Below are 23,275 nucleotides of genomic sequence, written 5' to 3' on the forward strand. Positions count from 1 at the left end.
TTCCAAACACCTTCTATGCTTGTTTCCTGCGGGGGAACACGGCGGGTCTATGTGCCGCGCTGGAATGATAGTGCTGTGCAGGGCGGCTGCTGTGTTCGCTTCGGATCACTCCTCAACCCCCACCCCACCCTGTGGCTTGTCATGTCTTCACAATGTTGTGCTGTGAACATCTATGTGCTTTTTTGTGCAGAGGAGTTTTTTTGTTTCCTGTTCTCATGCTGTCCTACCATGGAAGCACAGCATGAGTAGGGGTCTCTTTTTTTCCTCTTGTACTTTCCCATTGTAATGTACATTTCAATGTTTTTTTTCTCTAACGCTACCAATCTCCGACTTGTATCCCCATGTAATGTCTGTGTTGTGTGTGTAAGGTCGGGGGGGGGGTCCCATTTCACTGCAGGGCAACCTGCTGTGCTTTGATTGATTGATTGATTGATTGATTGATTGATTGATTGAGTAGTAACAGAAAGGCAGTTTTGGGGGACCTTGTCTGAAGATGAAAAGAATCAATCCCAGGACTGCAAAAGAACTACAAACTCAAGGTCTTGCATTGAAAAGTTGAAAAACACATTGAAAAATACACTATATTTTACAGTTTGTCACAATTTCCACCCTTAGTCCTACCACTACCAATGAAAGGTTAATGGTGTTAGATTCAATGTCTACTTTTGTTTATGTTTTCCATGTTAATTAACTACCAGACAATGTGAGCCCCAAAAAGCTTTTCAATATTATACTGTCAAAGTACATGTGTAGAATGGTGTGGTGAAGAAAAAAAAGCTAATCAGTGACATATGAGTCTATCAGTGACCTTCAAATCATAGACTCAAGTCTATGAGTCTGTGAGTTGTACAGAACTTACACAAACCTCCTTTAAATGCAAGAAGTAGTTTACGTATTTGAATTGGTGTGAGAAAGGGTTTGAGATCTTCCGCCTCCACAAACAAAAGGTCACTTTTTTGTTGTACACCAATAACGTCCGTCAGATGTTCTACAATGCAGATTATTTTCTCTCTGTCTAGTGACGGCAGGAGGCTTGTGAGTTCCTCTTCAATTTCCATCCCTGAAAAAGAATTAAGAGGAAACTGAATAGTGTAGGGAGACAACAAAAAGGCCTGCCATGTTATAAAGTGGTAGTGGGAAATAATCCATCAGACTGTCAGCATTTACACACACACTTCTTTCTGTTAACAAGTATCACAGCTATCTTCCCAAAAACCAAGCCATCATCAGTGTCATCTACAATGGAAACATAGCCTTTGACATACTTGGTACCTTTGTAGACAACTGCTGACATATCCAAAGTGGTCTGGTTAGTGCAGCCTGCTTTTGCCACAGCTTCTTGAATGACAGCGTTGTAAAGATGATGATTGTAATCACAGCAATTCGTAACAACAATATTGCAGAAGTGGAAGCAGAGCAACTACGGACGAAAGTTTCGGCCTGTCTCAGCAATGCAAAGCCCCCATCACCATGGAGGAGAGGAAGGCACTCACATCACTTAGTGATGACAACAACATTATCATCCTTCCGGCAGACAAAGGTAGGTGCACAGTTTTGCTAAACCAGAAAGACTATCATGAGAAAATTTTGTCACTACTCAGTGATGAAAATTACTTATGAGCCCCTGAAACGAGACCCAGGGAGTGGCTACAGGAAGAGGGTGATAGACTATCTGAAGCAGTTAGAACAAGACAAGGCTATTGACCGGACCTCATACCACAGGCTATACCCAGGGGAGTCTACACCAAGTCTGTGTGGTTTACTGAAAATACATAAACAGGGTGCACCTTTAAGACCGATTGTCTGCATGATCAACTCTGTCACCTATAACATCTCCAAGTTTCTGGCTTCGATCCTCAACCCGCTGGTGGGCAGCTCTGAACACCACATCCAGAACACCCTGGATTTTGTTGAGAAGGTGAGAGATGTCATTATGGAGGCAGATGAAACCATGGTCTCGTACAACGTTACATCTCTCTTCACTTGCATCCCAGTCACGGAAGCGTTGGAGGTAGTCCGTAAGAGATTACAGGATGACCCCAACCTCAGCAACAGGACCACTCTCAGCATCGACCAAGTGTGTTTGAACTGTGTCTTCATTCCACCTACTTCACATACAAGGGTCAGTTCTACAGGCAGAAACATAGGTGTGCCATGGGCTCCCCAGTTTCACCCATTGTGGCCAATTTGTACATGGAAGAAGTGGAAAAGAGGGCTTTGCTATCCTACCCTGGAACACCACCAAGCCATTGGTTCAGATATGTGGATGACACCTGGGTGAAAATCAAATCTCAGGACGTACTACATTTCACGGATCACATTAACTCAGTGGACCGACACATCAAATTCACCAGGGAGGATATGAAAAGTGGCAGGTTAGCCTTTTTAGACTGTGAGATTTCCATCAGTAATGGGGGACATCTAAAAGCTGACGTGTACCGTAAACCTACACATATGGATCAGTATCTAAGGTTTGACTCTCATCATCCACTGGAGCACAAACTGGGTGTCATCAGGACGCTACAACACAGAGCGAACACCATCCCCACTGACACAGCGGCCAGAGAGGCAGAAGAACATCACATCAAGAAGGCCCTGAGTAAATGTGGTTATCCCAGCTGGACTTTTGTCAAAGCTGGAAAGGCACCTAAAGAAAGCTCCAGTCGATCCAGGAGAGAAGGACAACCGCTGCCTAAGCGAAAACCTGTAGTGAGCCCATATGTGTCAGGAGTATCGGAGCAGCTGAGACGCATATTTTTCTAAACACTAGGTTTCTGTGGCTTTTAAACCCCAAAACACGCTGCACCAAAAACTGGGCCACCCCAAGGATCGGGTCCCCCGACACAAACAGAGTAACATGGTGTACGTTGTTAAGTGCAGGAGGATTGCCAGGATTTATACATCGGGGAAACCAAACAACCTCTGGCGAAGTGGATGGCACAGCACAGAAGAGCTACCTCGTCAGGCCAGGACTCTGCAGTCTAGTCCAAAGTGAAGGATAAGCTCTGCATAATGTAACAAATAGTGATGTTTTGCTTTTAAAGCTTTGTCAGGAAACCTACTGTGTCTCAGATATATATAGTCCTCTATGAAAAAAGTTCTTGATTGATTTTGTCCACTTCTGGTTGTGGAATATTAAATGAAGACAGTTTGTCAGACAGTATTGCAAGAACATTATGCATTGCACAGCTGCGAAGATCCTGAAATTCCCCTATGATGCTCTGTATAGTGCTGGTTGGCAAGGGCATTTACCCTGCATTTTTAAATTACACAAAGCCAACTGTTTTCTAATAGACTAACTGTGTCCTGTCCTTGTATTATGGCAAATTTCCCAATTTCTTGTTGCCTTGATTGCTGAACTGCCTACTTGTGTTTCCGAGAAATATGGCTGGAAAATGATGTTCGGACACTGAAGTATTTAGAGCAATCTTCACATGGACATAATACTTTTTTCCCATCTTTGATGTGAAATCTGAGATGGGCACAAAGAGTTGTAAAGTTTAATGCAGCATGCCCACATCCAGGAACTTGACAGCTGAGGTAACCAGACCGAACTTGACAGAATAGTTGATGGTCATGTTGTTCTCCTGCTTTGCAGCTTTGTTTGAGTCTGAATTGCGTCTTAGGCTACATTTACACTGCAGGCACAGGTGCATCAAATTCGACTTTTTTGACCCTATGTGACCCATATCCAATCATGGTATGACAGTGTGAACGGCACAAATCCGATATTTTTTAAAATCCGATCTGGGTCATTTTCGTATGTGGTACTGAATCCGATACATGTCTGATGTTTTAGAAAGCGACTGCTGTTTGAATGGTCATGTCGCATTAAATCCGTCTTTTACGTCACTGACACAAGACACACGCCAATTATCAGCGCCGGAGAAGCGCCCGAGAAGACATCGCGAACGCTTCCTGGCCATACCATATAGATGTTAGTGAAACTGTTGGGAAGACAACGTTGGAGAAACATGAACAGTTTATTTGTACTGTATAATCTGCAGATTCTGACAGAAATCTGCAACTATCCTTTGAAGCACCGCTCCTCTCTAACGCTTTAAAAACGTAACAATCGCTTTAACAACACAACCCAACGCGCTAAACATAAACAAACATAAACAAACATAAACACCCGTGTTACATTATCATGTAAATCCAGGACATCTCTTCTGAACCAAGACAAAGTGGTGCTACAAAGGAATTATTTCTTTAGGAGAGTGCATTTAATAGCAGTCTGGCCTGCCACAAAATGCACCGCTAAAAATACAGTTTCTGCTTGTCCCAGAATTTATTAATTTTGAGAGTGAAGTTGTAGGACTGATGCTGGTTAGTGGTCTAGGTTTCATGGATGTGACACCTGAACTTGTGTAAAATGACCACCAGAGCATATTCTGAGACTTTTGGTTAGTTCACTGTAGTTAGGCAGAGGTGTCTTAAAAAGTACCACCTTATACAAAAGAAATGAAGTTCCAGTATAAGAAAGAATAAGAAGAGAAAAAAGCAACACCCTGCTAAATGAAGTCATTTTTAAACATTACTCTAAATGTAACAATTAGTCTTTGTTGCTAGCCATACAAAAAATAAGTATACTTTAAGTTCATATCACGAAGTATACTTCGTATACGTTACCTAGTACGTATACTAATAATGCTTCTTGGGACTATATTGGCCCCCGTTTTAGTACATAAAAGTATACTTGAAATTAACTTTTCGATGTACTTTTTGTTCACCATAAATATACTAGCATAATGTCCTTTCCAGTCTATAAGATTATACTTAAAATATACTCTACTCTAACACAATACTAACCTTAGAAGTATACTATTAATTTACTTTTTAGTTTATATTTGAGATACTTCTGATTGAAACAGTAATTAAAATGCAGTTGAAACTTATTTTTCACATGTAACAAATCCTTTCATTCCCCAGACAGATAACAGTTCCAACTATCAGAAGGCTTCCTTTGCAGAGAACTAGACTCATAGCTCAAGTACCAGAACTATATTGTAAACAGGTGAGAAAATGATTTGAGAGTTGAGGTTTATTAACTATTGACCCTTTTCACTCACGGTTTGAACAATTTCAATTTTTTAATTAATGATTTACCCCACTTACTCTGTTCAAAAGGTAAAATACATTACACAAGAATTTTTGACAGATTCTTGTTTTAAAACATCAATCATTTGTTTCATAGTTGTTTTAATTTCACAGTTAAAGCACTGCAATGCATGCTGGGTATTTATTTGTACTTCTATGTACTATACCTGAAGTATACTTCAGGTACACTTCAAGTAAACTACATACTATATAGTATACTACTAGCACTACTATACTACAAGTATAGACTAAATGTACTTATACTTTTCTGTATACTTCTAACTGTACTTAAAGTACGCTTAAATGTAATTTGGTCTAAAAAATCAAGAAAATACATACAAAGTAAACTAAAGGTATACTTGCTTGTTTTCTAGTTTTTAAAGTATACTTATAATTAGGGATGGGTATCGAAAACCGGTTCTTGTTGAGAACCGGTTCCCACTGTTTCAATTCCTTGGAATTGTTTGCCATTTTTGCAAACGATTACTTTATCAATTCCAGTCGCCCCGAATGACATCACCACATAGCGGAGTGTCATTTACCTGGCAGGAAACATGGCGGCTCAAACGCTCAAAAGTTTGGTTAATATTTTACGAGAACGGATGGCAACAGGGCAACTTGCAATCAATGTTCCCTCTAATTTTTCATGTGTCTGAGCGAACACACAAACTCCCTGAGCGGTCCCTTGGACCACTGTGAGCAACAGCAGACGTGTGCACTGTGGTCACGCCAGCATCGAATCCATCCAAGTTACATGGTTTATTAAAAGAATCAAATTACAGCATTTATGTTAGACTAACACTATTGGAAGTAAAAATAACTTGAACTCCAATTTTGAAAACACAACTTTCTTCTTTTTTTTCTTTTTTTTTATAAAGCTGACTTGTATTATGAGTCTGAGTCTGTGGTCTGGGAGAGAGTCCTGTAACTCTGTCTGCAAAATACAGCATATAATGACCAATGTTGGGCAATTAATTATATAGGTACTTCTTTAAAAAGTTAATGAGTTTTGCAAACAACAAAGTTTTTTGCAGCTGTTTACCTAAAAATGCAGCCAAGGCGTTTTTTAAACAAACATTTCAAAATATTTACAGAACAATCAGGTGTTCTGCATCAAATTTGATGCCACACAAATTATTTGTGCCACTCCAAAAAATTATTTCTGTCCACTATGAGATAAAGGAGAACAACAGCCTGATCCCTGCAGGCCTGACAACAGGAGATGTATCACTCCTGTAACACCTGTAACATTCAGCAGTCGCCTCATTGTTCTGACACACACAACAAAACTACTGACTACACTACACACTAACTACACAAGATTTGCGCTAAACGTCGCAAATCTCTCACATCTCAAACACCACCGTCACTCCTAAAACTTCCTCCCCGTTTCTTAACAACTAAATGCCATGTTTTGATTGGTCGACATGGTACATTTTTCGACCAATAGGAAAGGGTGGGGGAGGGGGCTGTTTTTGCTCACAGGTGGAGAGTGCTTTCGAGCGTTTTCCTTATAAAACACCGTTTTTACCATTTCTTTCCACAGTAAATATAAACAACGATAGTAATCAGGAAGAAAACCAAACATTGCAAATATTTTTATCATAACTCTGGTTTTACGTGGCCTATCAACACAATTTAAAAACTGGTATAAAGTCCACACTTTTTCCGTCAGTTGTTCCGTCTGTCCTGCTCACATCTCCAATGGTTGTACACGTTGTCATCAACGTGGCTTCACTCCACATCAGCCACGCCGCTTTGCTAGCTAAAACACCGGTGTCGGCACATAAGGACGCTGTCATAGCCTGTCAACCACGTTGATTAGCTGCGTATATACGAATGTGAATCGCATCATTGGCTGGACTATGGGATAAGGTGGCATCGTTCTAATCCCATACTGGAGCAGCCAGTCACTTACTGACTAACACTGCAAAACAAAATTGTTAAAGTTTTAATTTTAATTTCAATTCAGGTTAGATTTTTTTTTTTTGTGCGCAACGCAGATTTTCTGTGCGCAGAGACTGTGCCAGCAGAAAAGGGAAAAAAAACAAAACGCTTGGACACTGCTAGCACGGGGCGCCACATAAACGCAAAGCAGGAGATGAAGCATAGCTGAATATGTTTCCAAGCCAAATTCATTCTAAGCCAAAGACTAGAAAATATGGTGAAGCATATCTTCCCTTTGGCTTCACCTGCACGCGCTGGGCTGTTCAAATCACGGACAAACAGTATCCCACATTCTTGATTTTTAGTTCACAAACACTTCTTGTAATGACTAACTACTCCTGACATTTTGGAGATGTTTGCTCTTTATACAGTAAAGTTACAGTGGGATACAAATAATATCAGGCTGATCCTGCCATGATTTGTTCCCCGGTTCAAATCACGGACTAACAGTATCCCACAGCTGTTTATGTTTTTAAACCCATTTCCACAGAGAGGCATTTTTTGAAAAATGTATTGATAGCAATGTTGAATATTATTACACAGGAAAAAAAAACAACTACACGTAAAATAATCACACCGTGATGCCTCTGCCTTTCTAAATGGAGGGACAGTAACTGCGTGTGTGTATGTAAGCATGTAAAACCTGCAGATAGTCAGATTAACAGTATTTTGTCTCTATCTGCCATTCTGCAATTCATCTCATGTAAACGTGAAAAAAGGCACACACCTTTGACGTTGCGTGACGAACTCTGTATTCCTCGTCTACACGTAAACGCAAAAAAGGAGTTTTTAAAAATCTCCGTTTTCGGTGATACGAAACGCCGTTTATTTGTGGACGAAAGGTCCAAACGCATAGAAACAGCTGTGTTTTCAAAAATACCCGTGTAGGTGTGGACGCAGCGTAAAGGTGTTAGTAGTTTATTTTATTACTACCTGTAATTTATTGCAGATTACTTGTATTTGCTTAATGGTTTACTAAATTTTTGAGGTGTGTAATAAACCGCAATGGAGCAAAATATGAGTGTGTGTGGTTGGAGGATGTGTTTGTGCGTGTGCACAAACACACGCATAAACACATCCCCCCCCCACCGCGCGAACATTTTTCTTGTGAAACAAAGGGGAGCCTAGCAAAAAAAGTTTGGGAACCACTGCATTAATATATGAGGTTCAATTCAAGAAATTCCGTTTTAGTGTAGCTGCAACTTACTCCTTAAGTTAGAAATGATGCTGTATATTGTAGTTTATATGTTATACTACTCTCACAATGAATTGCATTTTATAGTAATACACTCTGAATGAGGATTTAAGTAATTACTCTTAGATCTACAGTAGAAAACAACAGAAATCCAGATGGTGTAATAGTGTAATCTCAGTAACATCACCAATTGTTACATTTGCTGTATTTTACAGCTGTTTCCATGAGTACAGTGAGTTACCGTAAAAATAATGTAATCTCATGGAATTTTCCCACAATGACATGGAAATTACAGTACTAAACTGCTAATATCCTTTAGAGTTTTTTACTATTAATTTTGCAGTACTAAGCTATGGAAATTACTGCAAAGGCTAACAGTGTAAGGTTGAAGTGCTTCGGTGATATGCAAACTCCTTTTTGCACAGTTTGCACAAAACCATGCTTTTATCAAGACTTCCACTAGGTAGTCTTTTGAAATGAAATTTGCCTCCGATCAGTCATAGCAACACGTTTCTTCTGACTCTGGCTGTGTCCCAAACCAGCGACCACACGCTTCGGAGTACGCGCCGTACCTAGTACGCGAACTGCGCGTACTAGGTACGGCGTGTACTAGGAAGCACGAGAAGTGCGGAAGTGAGAGGCTTGTGAAATGGGACGATCTGGCTTTCGTTGCGCTGTTCAGGTTGCCTAGCAACCATGATACTAACCGAAAGAAATGTTTCATACAGCTTTGTTTGACAGAAATGAAGGAGAAAAATGTTTTTTTGGTAGTTCCTTTTTTTATGACATCACTTTGATTAGTTGAGGCTGAGACCACGGGACTGTAAAAACATGATTGTTGGGCTTCATTTCTGTACTGAACAGTCATTTCAAGATTAGTTAGTAAACAACAATTAGCTAATGTTGTTCATGAGACTAAAGTCATCTCACTTTGGTAATGTAAATATAATATGGCCAATATTATAGTTATTGTCAGATTAATATGATATATTACAGCAGTGAGCCTGAACTCTGTGTCAAACATTCAAGTTGCAGTTATTTATATTTCCTATCACCTTAAATCTTCACTCAAAGACAAGTATCTTTGACAGTGTATATATAGATGTACTATATATAAGAGACAAATATTGTTCATTTAATATGTTGGCATTATTAAATTTGGCTCAATGCTTACATATATGTGTAAAAAGAAAATGTACGAGCTGTGAAAACTGTTTTTGATACAATGAAGAGTAGACTGATATATTAAATATTCCTTTATTGGGTGAGAAAATCAGACCATGTCATAACTGCTTTAAGTCATACAGAATAGATATCAGAGCCTTAAACAGGCTGACTTCTGCTAAATGGGTCAAACTGGGCAGAAAGTATACAAACACATAACATCCTTATAGAATATGATGTAACACTATAGATCAACTTACCTCAGAATATATAAAGCATATAAACAATTACAGCAATATGATGCAACAAACACAGCAGTACTACTAATCCAAAATACTCAAAGCTTCATAGAACTGAAACAAACATTTATTTTTAGCTCTATTCTGCTGCTGATACATACTTTAGGTTTCTGAATATTAAACTTGTTGCTGCCTTTCATAGTGTGTAACTTGAAGGCCCTGAGTACTTTCTCCCACACTGAAAACACTGGAATGATAAAATTATTTGAACATTACCTAATAAGACTGATTCAGGACAGACAATTAGTTATGTTAAGTTATGTTACTGTTGCAGGGTGTACTGTGCATTATAAGATGGAGGAGGTGTACAGAGAGAGGCAGGACTGATTTCCTGTGTAGCTGAGTGATGCTTTTTGGTAATCTCAGTCTCTCACTGAATGTGCTCCTGTGACTAGCCAGCATGTGATGGAGTGGGTAGGAGGGGGGTTAGGGGTTAGCACTGTCCTTATTTTAGACAACATCCACTTCTCAGACACCACCTTAAAGAAGTCCAGTTCCGTCCCCACAACTTTAATTGTCTTGCGGATCAGTTTATCAACCTTGTAGAAAATCCTGAGCATCATCTTCAAAAACCTGCTGGTTGAATAAAAGTAACTTTAAGTAAAAATTTGCCAGAGGTATGAATAATTATGGGCCTGACTATATGTTCCCTGCCTGCAATGAAACATGCTGGTTGTTATTCTCTTTGTCCGCAAGGCTACTTGTTGCTTTCTGTTCCATTTGCCCAAACTGAACTAAAAGAGCTTTTGTCAATTTAGCATCATTGGCTTGGAACAAGTTGCAGAAAAACTGGAAAATGACAGAATTCATTTCATTAAGTGCTTTTAAATGAAAACTAAGAATCCTTGAGGCCAATTCCATATCATGCAACTGTTTCAATTAGATTGCTTGTCATTTTAATGGAATTTTAGTTTATTTTCTTATTTATATTTATTTTTTTGCATGTGTGTGTTGTTGTTACCTGTGTTTAGTTGTGTAATTTGTGTAACTGTGAGACACTTGCTGCTGCCTATCTTGGTCAGGTCTCCCTTGAAAAGGTTTAAAATGTGTTTAATCTCAATGGGATCTTCCTGGTTAAACGAAGGTTAAATAATTTATTTTTTAATTAAACACTTCCAACTGCCTTTGTGAGCCCAGCCTTTAAGTCCACTCACATAGTGCCTGACATGACAGTGCCTGATGAGTATAAATTAGCTAATCCAATCACAAACAGGTTTGAATCCATTTTGTTCTGGATAATCACTAATAATAATGGGGACCATATTAATTGCGTCTGCTTTATAATCTTCAAAAATTGGCCAACTTATCCAGAAATGCTATTACCGGTCTGTGAGAACAATTAGCTTCTCTGTCACTGATGACAGTACAGAATAGGATGGCTTTAAATATGCTCTTGGTGGAGAGGGGAGGTGTTCCGGACAGCTAGACAGAGAGGTCCACAGCACTATTTGAAATTTCAACCATGAGTCCTTCCCATATGACGGAGCTCTTCATGCAGTATCTAAGAGAGAGGCCACAGACTTAAAAGTGCTGATTCTCACTCATGCCACTTCACAGTTGGCTGGGAACTGCTCCAGTTTGAGCTGATGAAACCAATAGAACCACATCATCTGGGAAAGGGAGAGATGATATTCTGAGAGCAACAAAATGGAAACCTTCTGTCACTTGGCTACAGCTAGAAATTCTTTCCATAAAAATTATGAACAGAACTGCTGACAAAGAACAGCCCTGCCGAAGTCCAACACCCACTGGGAATGACTCTGACTTATTGCTGACAATGTGGACCAAGTTCTTGCATCAGTTGTATGTGTACCTATTATCCAAGACTAGACTGAGCCTATCCCAGCTGTTTTAGGGCAAGAGGCGAAGTACACCCTGAACAGGTCGCCAGTCTATTGCAGGTTAACACATAGAAACAGACCAACATTCACATTCACACCTATGGGCAATTTAGAATCACCAATTAACCAAACTTAAAATCTTTTTAAAAAATCTTTTTTGAAATGAAATAAGCAAATATTGTCAGGTTAATTCTTTATTGTCTATAGTACATTTAAACAACAGAAGTTGACCCAAGGTCCTTTGAAGAGTATTTTAAGTCGCAAGAGAGTTCTTCCATGTTTATTAAATGAGTTCAGAATTTGGCAAATGTACAACAATTCAGCTTATAATTTATGACACACTGCTCTCCCCTACTTAAGCTCCCTTTACAAGTTAAAAAGTTTCAGTATCAGTATTGGTATCAGCAACACCGATCTTAATTTACTTGGTATTGGATTGAAACCAAAATTTGCAGTATCACACTGCACTAATACCAAGAGCCCAGCCCCTCATGAAGAAGACAGGTTCCAGAGCCCAAAATGTGCGCTGAGGTGAGCCAGACTATATTTAGCCAGTACCTTTTAGCCTGACGCACTAGCTCCGGCTCCTTCCCCCACCAGATAGGTGACATTTCATGCCCCAGTCGCCAGCCTTGGAAGCTGGGGATCAGTCTGCTAAGGTCTGCCCTTGGCCACCGCCTGGCACATATTGTACCCAACGACATCACCTGCTGTGGGTGGTGGGCCTACAAAAGCATATCCCTCGCCTCTAATTTGGACTAGGGGTTAAAGCATTAAAGCCACCTCTTCATATTGGCCTTTCAAAGGTCTATTTCCTAATCTATCTTAATATACGTTTGTCAAGAGAAAATTGTATATATGTGATCAGCTACATGAAATGTATCCTTTCATTATTTGCCATTAAGCATATTTCTACATGACTTTTCACCTAGTAATTTGTGTGCTGAACTTATGCAGATACTAACCGCTTCCTGTTGTTCTGAACATTTAGCTCAGCTCTTTTACGAGAACATACAGATGTAGAAAAGGGAAAGTCCCGCTACTGGAGTGATGTTGTTATCTATGTAACACACACACACACACACACACACACACACACACACACACACACACACACATACACAGATCAATCTTGTATAAATAAAGAACGCAGACGGTGACAAAGCGCGAGTCCATGAGTGTCTCCTGTGCGAGCGCTCTGTGACCGTCCTCGCGAGTAAAGAACTGCAGTGTGTTAGTGTTTTCTAACTCAGACGTCTCAGCTGAAGAACGGCAGGGTGATTTAAAGAAATCCCCTGTCATTTAAATTGGTCCTTCGAGCCTAGCGATGGAAAAAGCAGACACGTTTCTGTGACTCCAATGTAAGGTCTGACTTCTGCATCCTAACGCCGTGGGTAAACCAGCACTGAAGTCTGTCGACAGCCCTCTCCAGGTAGAGGTGAAAGACCTGGGACATAAGACAAATTCGGGTCCAGGCCGGTGTAATAGTTCTGGTCCACGACGTTGGGATCCAGCCAGATGACCTGAACAACCAGCAAAAGACGACTGAGGGTGAGAAAACACTGTTTGGTCTAACCCGCCGGAAGGGTTTGAAGAAATAAACGCGTGAAATAGGGTTTACGTTCGCCACAAGGAACTGTGTTTAGACTGGTTTCAGAAGTAGCCGTCAAATACTTCGTGACAAATAAGGTTTAAGTTCGCCACAAGGAACTGTGTTTAGAGTGGTTTTAGAAGTGGCCGTGAAATACTTCGTGACAAATTAGCGCGCAAATGTCTATCTGTGTGTATGTATATGTGTTTTGTGTATGTGTTTTGGAAGTAAGTTGATTTTACAGCACAATACGTTGCTGAACTACTTCCATTGTTTTTTCTTTTATTGTTTTCTTTGTGTATCCTGCAAAAGCTCAAGTACTGGTGATTAAGGGGAAAGGTTGAGAAGGGCAAGTCAGCACCCACCGCCGAGTCTAGTACCAGAGAAAGCTTTGCAGTTCTGTGATAATGGGGAATCAGCCCACAAAATCAGTGCTTGTAGATGAAGAAATCCTAAGAAAAAAAAATGTCCCACTATACATTCACCCATATCAGGAGGAACATAATAATCCCTTATCAAGTGAAAAATTAGAAATCAAAGTAGAAGTTTAAAAAGAGTTGGATACAGACCCAACTGAATATAAATACTCTTAGGAATAAAGTGGAATAAACAAAAGGTTAAATCAAATTAGAGCTTATCTCTACTATATTCAAACTAATAATAGGAAGCATAGCAACCTGTAAATTGGCATTACCAAATGAAACAAAATTGGTTAAATAACCATGCCCAGAATGAATAGAATGAATGAAAGTAGATAATTCACACGAAAACATATTAAATAAAATAGAGAGATGCATAAGGTATATTAAGGCTGCGTCATTGTTCAGCCAAGGAAAGAGTGTGAAAAGGTAGATGTCTCCAGCTTGGGAGGGGTGAAACTGCAGATCACCCCCAGCCCTCGATGGATACATAATAAAATATAAAATAATAAACTATTGTATATTAGTAGTATAGTAGTATATTCTAATATACTAATAAATATTGTAATGTACTATTGCCGTTATAAAAAAGAATAAAATAAAATAATAACATTAATAATATTAATATTAAATAATAAGAGGCACCTCAGTCAGTTATGATGTGAGGTGGATAATTGTTAAAAGTAGTCTGATTCAAGCTTAAGGTTTGCTCGAACTCAGTACAATGATATATGAGATGAAGAAAATAAGGAAAATACCTAATCTAATCAAGTGCATAGAGACACTTGACCTGCTTGTAAACCTGTCATCCTAGATGAGACTTTGTTGTGATGAAGAGCAATCCTATACTAACAACTAATAAGCCAAACCCTGTATACAACAGCTAAAGCTACAGGTTTGAGAAGCAGAAATAAATATGTGGACACTACTAAGCTAATGAGCAAGTTACACACTTTTTATTTTTTATTTTATTTGTCTTTTAGAGCAGAAGCTGCATATTAAAAGCTCACACATGCAGCTGTCTGTGAGCTCAGTTTTTTCCTCACATTTCTGCTTTGTTCCTGGCAGCAACCTTTTTTTTTTCTTTTTGTGTCCTGACTCATGTGTGTAAAGCGTTCATGCCATCGGCAATTTGTTTTTGTTTTTGTTTGTTTGTTTTGTTGGTTTGAAAAATTTGTGATCATACTTGTGGATCACAATGACAAATAATGATTAGGCATATGGTTTACTAATGCCTAGTTTTAGAGCTGTGAGCTATGAGCTGTAAGCAATGCAAAGTTTTTTCCTAACTTAAAAGTTTGAAATATGTAAGATGTGTGAGTTCTTTGAAAAAAAATATAGAAATGACCTAAATGCCTCAAGTCAAAATGTAGTCTTGCATCTACAAAGAAAAGACAGCAGAAGAAGCATTCAGTAACTTGACAATAGCCTTTCTACTTACATGTAGATGGAGGTGCAGGTTACATAAAAGCAGTTTTAACACAGGCAGTTGGTGAAAAACAACGTCCGCTTGCATTTTACTCCTGCAAATTAGACTCTGTTGTTTGCAGGCCTGTGCAGCTGCAGCAGAGGCAGTAAAGAAGTCAGCTGACATTGTTTTAGGCAACATTTTGATCATCTAAGTTCCCACGCAGTGACTTCAATTTTAAAATAAAATAAGCAAATTTGTCTTATCTCACACATGTGAGACAACTCTCAAATGCTGGACACTTATTGTCGCTATATGGAAAGTTCGACAAAGAGTTCGATTAGTCTGCAAAAACAGGAAATATGTGTGCCTGTGGTGTGTGTGTAACAGGAACTACATGCCCATAAAAGGAAGCTGCCAGAGTTGTAGAAGCGAAACCGTTGACATCCTCACACACGCAGGCCAAGATATAAATATGTACACTGACAGACAGTTTGTTTTTTCAGCTGTGCAACACTTTGAGATCTTCTAAAGACACTATTAGAAGTAATTACATTCCCAAAACAGTTAGCATTGTGTAAATGTGCTGCACATCAGACAGATAAATCAGAAATAACTAAAGGCAATAACTTTGCAGATCAAGCAGCAACGTTAGCCGAACAACAAACTGTAGACACATTAATGTCTGCATCCATTATGCAAATATGAACAAAGAGCAGCGCCAACCACAGAAAAAAAAGCAGTAAAAAGCAGATGCAATCTCAGTTGCAAAAAGTGAACCTTTAGAAAAATCCGTTAGAGAAAAGAATGGATGGCAAAACTACCAGAAAATAAGGATATTGTTTTGAACAATAAACTGCCGTAAGACTCTCCAGTCTCTTGCAGGTTGAAACCAAGTGTTATTAACAACACCCACAGCCTGTAAAATTGCAGAGAGACCATCTTGGATACATCAGAGCCACTGCAAAAAGGTTGAGGTCCCGGGAAGCCCCGACACCAAGGAGGAAGCGCCTACGCTTGGTTGTTTCGGGGGTGAGGGTGGTAAGTGCGTTCTTGGGGCCCCCGTAGGGTAAGCCCGCACTCCAATCTCTATCCGATCAACTTTAGGCAGCCAGGTGTAGGTGTGAAGGGGAACCCTGATGGTTACCTTGACTACAAAGCTCACCCTTAGAGGACCCCAGCCGATGCCAACAGCAGCTGAGCCACAACTTACACCTAATGGACATGACACAAGATCACATCCATCCTTGGATGAAAAATGCCTGATACAGATATGTGTTTAACAAAACCACAGAGAAAGACTGTTACGTCTGCTCGCACATGCCGAGCACATTAACACAACCATATATGGGAAACACCCTGGGACAGGTGCACTAATTCTGATCTCGGACCACCTTCAGAGTGACTTTTGTAAAGTGCACAACAACAACATCCTCATCCTCATCCTCATCCAGGAAGAAACGCTCAACTTCAACAGTCAGACTACATGACTCAATCTGGGAAACCGACGTACCTGAAGAATTCAAACTCTGGACAATTGGACAAAAGGTACTCAACTCACTCTTCCTGTGGGCAGGAGTTGGAAAACATGCTCTCAGAAGTGAGATACTGGACTATAGATTCGGCTTGTTTCTCAAAGCATGCTGCAAGGTCAACGAGGGACAAAACCAAGAAACAGATGCTATCAGAATTGTTGTAATGCAATATCGTGTAGCACTGCACATGATCCTAGCTGAGAGAGGAGGATTGTGTGTCTTATTCAACACCACATGCTGCACTTACATACCAGATAATGTACATTCTTCAGACATGACTTCAGATTTTAAAGAGATTGTTGATTGTCGTTGGACTTTTCCTGATTTTATTTTGTTTTCTTTATTTGAGTTATTCCTTGTTTAAAAGCTGTAATTTCACAGGTGATAAGTTTGTCATTTACAGCATACGCAGATGCATCACAAACTGATGAAGATCATGAAGACTTCTTTTCCTGTTTGTTTCATGAAGATGAAGTGCTAATGATGTAGTAACTAAGAATGTGAAAGACAAGTAGTTGCTTATTGTACATTTCATTCTTCTGATAAACAGGGCGGAATGTCAAGAGAAAATTGTATATATGTGATCAGCTACATGAAATGTATCCTTTCATTATTTGCCATTAAGCATATTTCTACATGACTTTTCACCTAGTAATTTGTGTGCTGAACTTATGCAGATACTAACCGCTTCCTGTTGTTCTGAACATTTAGCTCAGCTCTTTTACGAGAACATACAGATGTAGAAAAGGGAAAGTCCCGCTACTGGAGTGATGTTGTTATCTATGTAACACACACACACACACACACACACACACACACACACACACACACACACATACACAGATCAATCTTGTATAAATAAAGAACGCAGACGGTGACAAAGCGCGAGTCCATGAGTGTCTCCTGTGCGAGCGCTCTGTGACCGTCCTCGCGAGTAAAGAACTGCAGTGTGTTAGTGTTTTCTAACTCAGACGTCTCAGCTGAAGAACGGCAGGGTGATTTAAAGAAATCCCCTGTCAACGTTTATATAGCACGTCTCAATCTTTTTAGAAAAAAATTACCCAAATAATACACAATATAGACTGACAGGGTAATAAAAATTATTTTTATTATGCATCAAATCCGGTTCTTTTTCTGAATTCTTTTGCCGACAGAGAAAGACTGGACTCAGTGTGGTCAAGCTCAAAAAACATCTTTATTGTACATTTCCGGAAACGGAGAACCGTAGACACGAGCACGCACCCACAGTTCTAAAAGCATTAAAAGCCAAAGGCGTATATATATAGCTCTGCTATACGTCACACACACAGTTTCAATCAAAACAACTCTGGTTAGTTTCACTTTCTGTCTGCCACGCTTCCGGTTCACTGCACAAAGCGTGCAGTTTCCTGTCAGTACTCTGTGACATTGTACTCAAACTGATGTTCTCCTACTCTGGCCTCTATAAATCAAAATAAACAGAAAATAAGCACTAAGAATATATATTTATCTTGTAACATTCCCCCTTTTCATTTCTCTCCTGAGAAATGAACTAATTCCTAATTCATCCCATTAAGTTTACTTGCATGAGAGAATAATAGCTAAAGTATAACAAAAGAAATCATGCCAAAAAATTAAACCTTTCAATTGCCCAACCATGTATAACATCCGTCCCCTCAACGGTTTGTATATTTTCAATGTTCCCTTATTGTTGTGGCATAATTACTTCTATCCACAACAAATAAATCAAACAAATAAATCAAGCTTTAAGACAGCACCTCGCGTTTACGCCGGGCTGTGAGCTGTCCTACCTTTCGTTCATAACACCCCCTTTTCACCCCAGACTCACAATTTAACCCCACTTCTGACTTCCCTCAATGCTCACTCTAAAATCCAATCAGATATAATTAGCTTTTCCTAGTAAAAGATCCTAGATTACTTTTATTAATCTTTGGAAACGGTCTCTATATGGTTTAACCCGTTTCCTCTTTAAAACTTACTCCTGGTTTCTAAGCACACACTTACAGTTTACTTCATTGTCCCTTCGCCCCCTTTAATGGGTAAATCATAAATCATATCGGGCATGACCACAGTGTTTGGGCAATTGTCATAACATAGAATCCTACAACTATTACTAAAGCTAATCCTCCCATTACCCTTCATTACTTTGTGCTCACATTCTAACCTCTGTCTAACGAACTTTTGGCCTTTTTTACAATCTAAACAACTACTCTTCTGAGAGGTTTCTCTGTGCTCTGTGCTTCTTTTGGGTGCCCCTTCTCTTGGTTCCTGGATTCTTGCCAACCCCTTCGTGGTTTTGCTGTGGTTCTGGAACCTTCTCATGTAAAGGACAGAAAACGAAAACACCTCTCTCTGCTGTTCTCTTAATTATCCAAAGTTAGTTCAAACTATCATGTTCTGGGCTCTATCATTTATATGTACTTAATCTCAATATTATTTATCTGTGTAAACGACACTTTTGACAACCTTTAACACACTTAAAGAGCCGCCTTCACCGTCTTCCTCTCCAGGTGTTTCCTGTTCTTGTTCTCTTCCCGCTTATCTCTGAAATATCATGAGTACATCCTGTACCAAAAAACTCTTCCTATGCAAGTGCAAAAGTTTACAAGCAAAATGTGTCTTAACTCTGACCTAGAAATGAATCTACATATTGTCTGTGTCTGTAAGCGTGTTATGCATTGACCTTTTGGTGCACTCTGTCACATTTCACAATAGATCATCTGGACAGTCCCGCCAGATGAAGCTTATGACCCTCAAAAGACTGAATGCTAACTCTTCATTGCATTGAACATTTACAATATGTATAAGAAAATGATTATAACCGCTTATTCTACTAAAAGAGATCAAAGAGAAATCAAACATTTTCACTCAGTTAAGCTTAAGCATAAAACAATTACTTATGCATAGGTTTTACCATACCTAAATTATCAAACAGCCAAAAAGTCATAAAATCATCATAGAACCCCTTATTTCAAATTAAACCTGAAATTTACCCCCCTTTTTCACATTCTCATGTGTCAAATGAAAATGCTTCACCACATCTTAGGAAATTAAAAGAAAAAGGTTAGTCATATTATTTCTCAGAAAACCTCAGCAATTCTCCTCTCGAGTATATTTGCTCCGGGCCTGCAAACCTGTTTTTAAGGAATAAAATCAGTTTAATTATCATGTTAGATCTTTTCAACTCTTGGCTCCACCCAGAGCCTGCATCCCCAGAACTACCTAGAAACAAAACCTGTGTGTTAGCATCAACTTCACATTTGAAATTCAGTTTTCCCCAGTGTCCTTCCCTCACTGATCACATCAGGGGAATTTATGTCTTTATTCAGCCATGAATCCAGCTCACCTGATTAATCACTGAGCCCAACCGTCTGTCACGATCTGAGGTGACAGACCGTGCGGTGGTGTGCGTGATGGACCCAGGTGCGAACACAAGTGAAGATACGGAGTGAACTTTAAACCAAAAGCGAGCCTTTATTGTGGCTGGTGAAAACAAGGCAGAAACAGCGTGACTAAACTGAACCTAAACTAAACTGGGAAACAGATACTGATAAACTAAGGAGACTCAGAAAACCATGGCGAAGATTGTACAGACTGGCTGCGAGAACATGGAGGGTGGGAACACAGACGACGCGACACAGACTGCATGAAACACAGAGACTAAATACACATGAGGGATAATCAGGGGAAGTGGCCACACATGGGAGCACAGCTGACACACATGAACCTAACGACAGGACAGGAGAAGCGAAACTAAATACACTGACATTGAATACAGACTTTCAAAGTAAAACAGGAAACATGAAGATTAGACATGGAGATAAGACATGACATGAATTTAACATAACCGTATAGACATGGAACCAGGGAGACTGAGTACAGGGGAAGATGGCAGAAACGACAACATGACTTGGCAACATAAGACACACAGACAAAAACACATGAAGGGCAAGGGAGACTTAATACAAGGGCAACATAAGGACAAATGGGCTAGAAGACTTAATGAATCGAAACAAACAATAAACATCAAAATAGACTAAAACTCAAAACACTGGGTCACATGACCCAGGACCATGACACCACCCCCCCTCAAAGGGCTGGCTCCAGACAGCCCTAAACCAAAAAAAAAACGGACCACCGAGCCCGGGCGGGCGGCGGGGGACCAGGACGGAGGGCCCAGAACATGAAACAAAAACAGCCGACAGGAAAACACCGGAGCGAATGACAAAAGTCCAAACATAAGTCAGGGGGCCGGCCTGGAGGGCCGTAACACAACAGCACACAATCCATGAGTTCAGGGGGCCGACCCGGAGGTCGAGGGCACAACGATTTACACAGTCTTCCATCAGGGGGCCGGCCTGGAGGGCGGCAACATAACAGCCCGCAGTTCATATGTTCAGGGGGCCGGCCGCGCGGAAGGCAGCGGCGTAGCGGTTCAGGAGGCCGCCCATGACAGCAGTGGTGTGCAGCTGACGGCCTGGAAAGTGGCCAGTGATGTGGCTTGGCGAGCCCCGGGCCTGGACGTGGCTTGGCGAGCCCCGGGCCTGGACGTGGCTTGGCGAGCCCCGGGCCTGGACGTGGCTTGGCGGGCCCCGGGCCTGGACGTGGCTTGGCGGGCCCCGGGCCTGGACGTGGCTTGGCGGGCCCCGGGCCTGGACGTGGCTTGGCGGGCCCCGACAAGGCAGGAAGCCGGACGGGCTGTTCAGACGCCCCAGCAGGATCAGGCGAAGCAGAAGCCAGACCAGGTGACGGCGGAGCTGCTGCAGGCAATGGAGCCACAGGTGGTGGAGTGGCGGGCGGCTGGACGGGCTCCTCGGGCCCTCCAGCTGACGAGGCGTGGGGCTGGACGGGCTCCTCGGGCCCTCCAGCTGACGAGGCGTGGGGCTGGACGGGCTCCTCGGGCCCTCCAGCTGACGAGGCTTGGGGCTGGACGGGCTCCTCGGGCCCTCCAGCTGACGAGGCTTGGGGCTGGACGGGCTCCTCGGGCCCTCCAGCTGACGAGGCGTGGGGCTGGACGGGCTCCTCGGGCCCTCCAGCTGACGAGGCGTGGGGCTGGACGGGCTCCTCGGGCCCTCCAGCTGACGTGGCGTGAAGCAGCGGGGATGCTGCGGGGTGCCAGGCTGGCACACCCAGCCATCCAGCAGTAGATACAAAATGAGCTGCTAACTGGACTGGGAGCTGAGCTGCTAACTGGACTGGGAGCTGAGCTGCTAACTGGACTGGGAGCTGAGCTGCTAACTGGACTGGGAGCTGAGCTGCTAACTGGACTGGGAGCTGAGCTGCTAACTGGACTGGGAGCTGAGCTGCAAACTGGACTGGGAGCTGAGCTGCAAACTGGACTGGGAGCTGAGCTGCAAACTGAACTGGGAGCTGAGCTGCAAACTGAACTGGGAGCTGAGCTGCAAACTGGAGTAAAGGCATCTTAGCACAGGAGTCCATGAAGTGAGCAGTGTTAAGGACCGCCTGTTCTGAGCTAGCCAGCTTCAGGTTCTCAGAGTCTGCATCAGTTTTAACCGGCTTAAAGGGAAATGGCCCAGTCTCTGTGGTCACAGGAGGAGTCAACCTAAGCTTGTTGGACCTGATCAATGGCAGTGTAAGACTCAGAGGGCTGGCTTAGCCATACGAAAAACAAGAATTGCCACCTGACCCACAAAAACAAGACAGACCATTAGAGTGAGGCTCCTGGACAAACATTAAACACTCAGGTATGGACCTCACTAATGGCATGTTAGTAGCATGACTGTGATATGTTGGCCAGACACATTTGCTGGAACCCGCACCCGTAGCGGTCTGTGGCTTCAGAGAGACAACTATGTTGAGTGGAGAGACAGATACAGGCAAAACAGTACTTGAACCATTAACTGAAGCAGGTGACACTTCAGGCTGTGAGTGAGTGGTAACAACATTGTTCGAGGTCGAAATCTTATTTAGTAATGAGTTCACAGAGACAGGAGAACATGGTGTCACATTAACCCTGATCGCAGCCTCTATCTCCTGATTGGAGGTAATAGTGCTGGAGCAAAACAGTTCAAAGTCGCCCTGTTTATTACCTTCAGGAAGACAGAATTCATGTTGTGGCATTACACAGTCCTGGTCACCATGATCTGCAGTTATGTTTGCATCTTGACGACTTAACATGAGTTCGTGATCAGCGTTTACAGTTTTCATTTTGTTAAACACAAGTGTAGCTGGGAAAACAGGATCACTAGCCATGTCACCCTTTAATCCATGGTTCGCCACTTCTGCATTATCCTTGCTCACTGTGACTGCAGAGGGCCCCAGAGGTGGGAAAGCACATTTCTTGAGGTCCGGCTCCGACACAGGCAGACTTGTTGGCCCATTGCAGAAGGGTGTGGCCTGGGAGCCGGTCAGTTCAGGTACAGCTGAACCCTTATTTAGAACATGGTTTCCAGACATGACCTTCACCAGTGACTGAGTTATGCTTTCATTACCTTCATTACGTGACTGGTGGAGGAGCAGAGCCGACTCAGGAAGGAAGACCTTTGCCATAGGCAGCTCAGACTTGGTCGGGACTGCAGACATGGAAAGAGACACAAAAGGAAACACCTCCCTCCCACTATTAACATGAGGAGCAATGGAAGTCTCTTTCAGTCTATGTGCAGATTCTGAGGTCACTGCAGGAATGAGTGAATTATTCGTGATTGACTGAGAAGAACTGTCTCTAGACCGTGGTTTGGTTAATAGTTCGTCACTAGCCATATCTCTGGCTAAGTCTGTATTTACTTCACACACCCTCCCCTCAGAGGTAACTTGGG

The sequence above is a fragment of the Pelmatolapia mariae genome, linkage group LG10_11, assembly GCF_036321145.2.
Source record: "Pelmatolapia mariae isolate MD_Pm_ZW linkage group LG10_11, Pm_UMD_F_2, whole genome shotgun sequence".
NCBI classification, from domain to species: domain Eukaryota; kingdom Metazoa; phylum Chordata; class Actinopteri; order Cichliformes; family Cichlidae; genus Pelmatolapia; species Pelmatolapia mariae.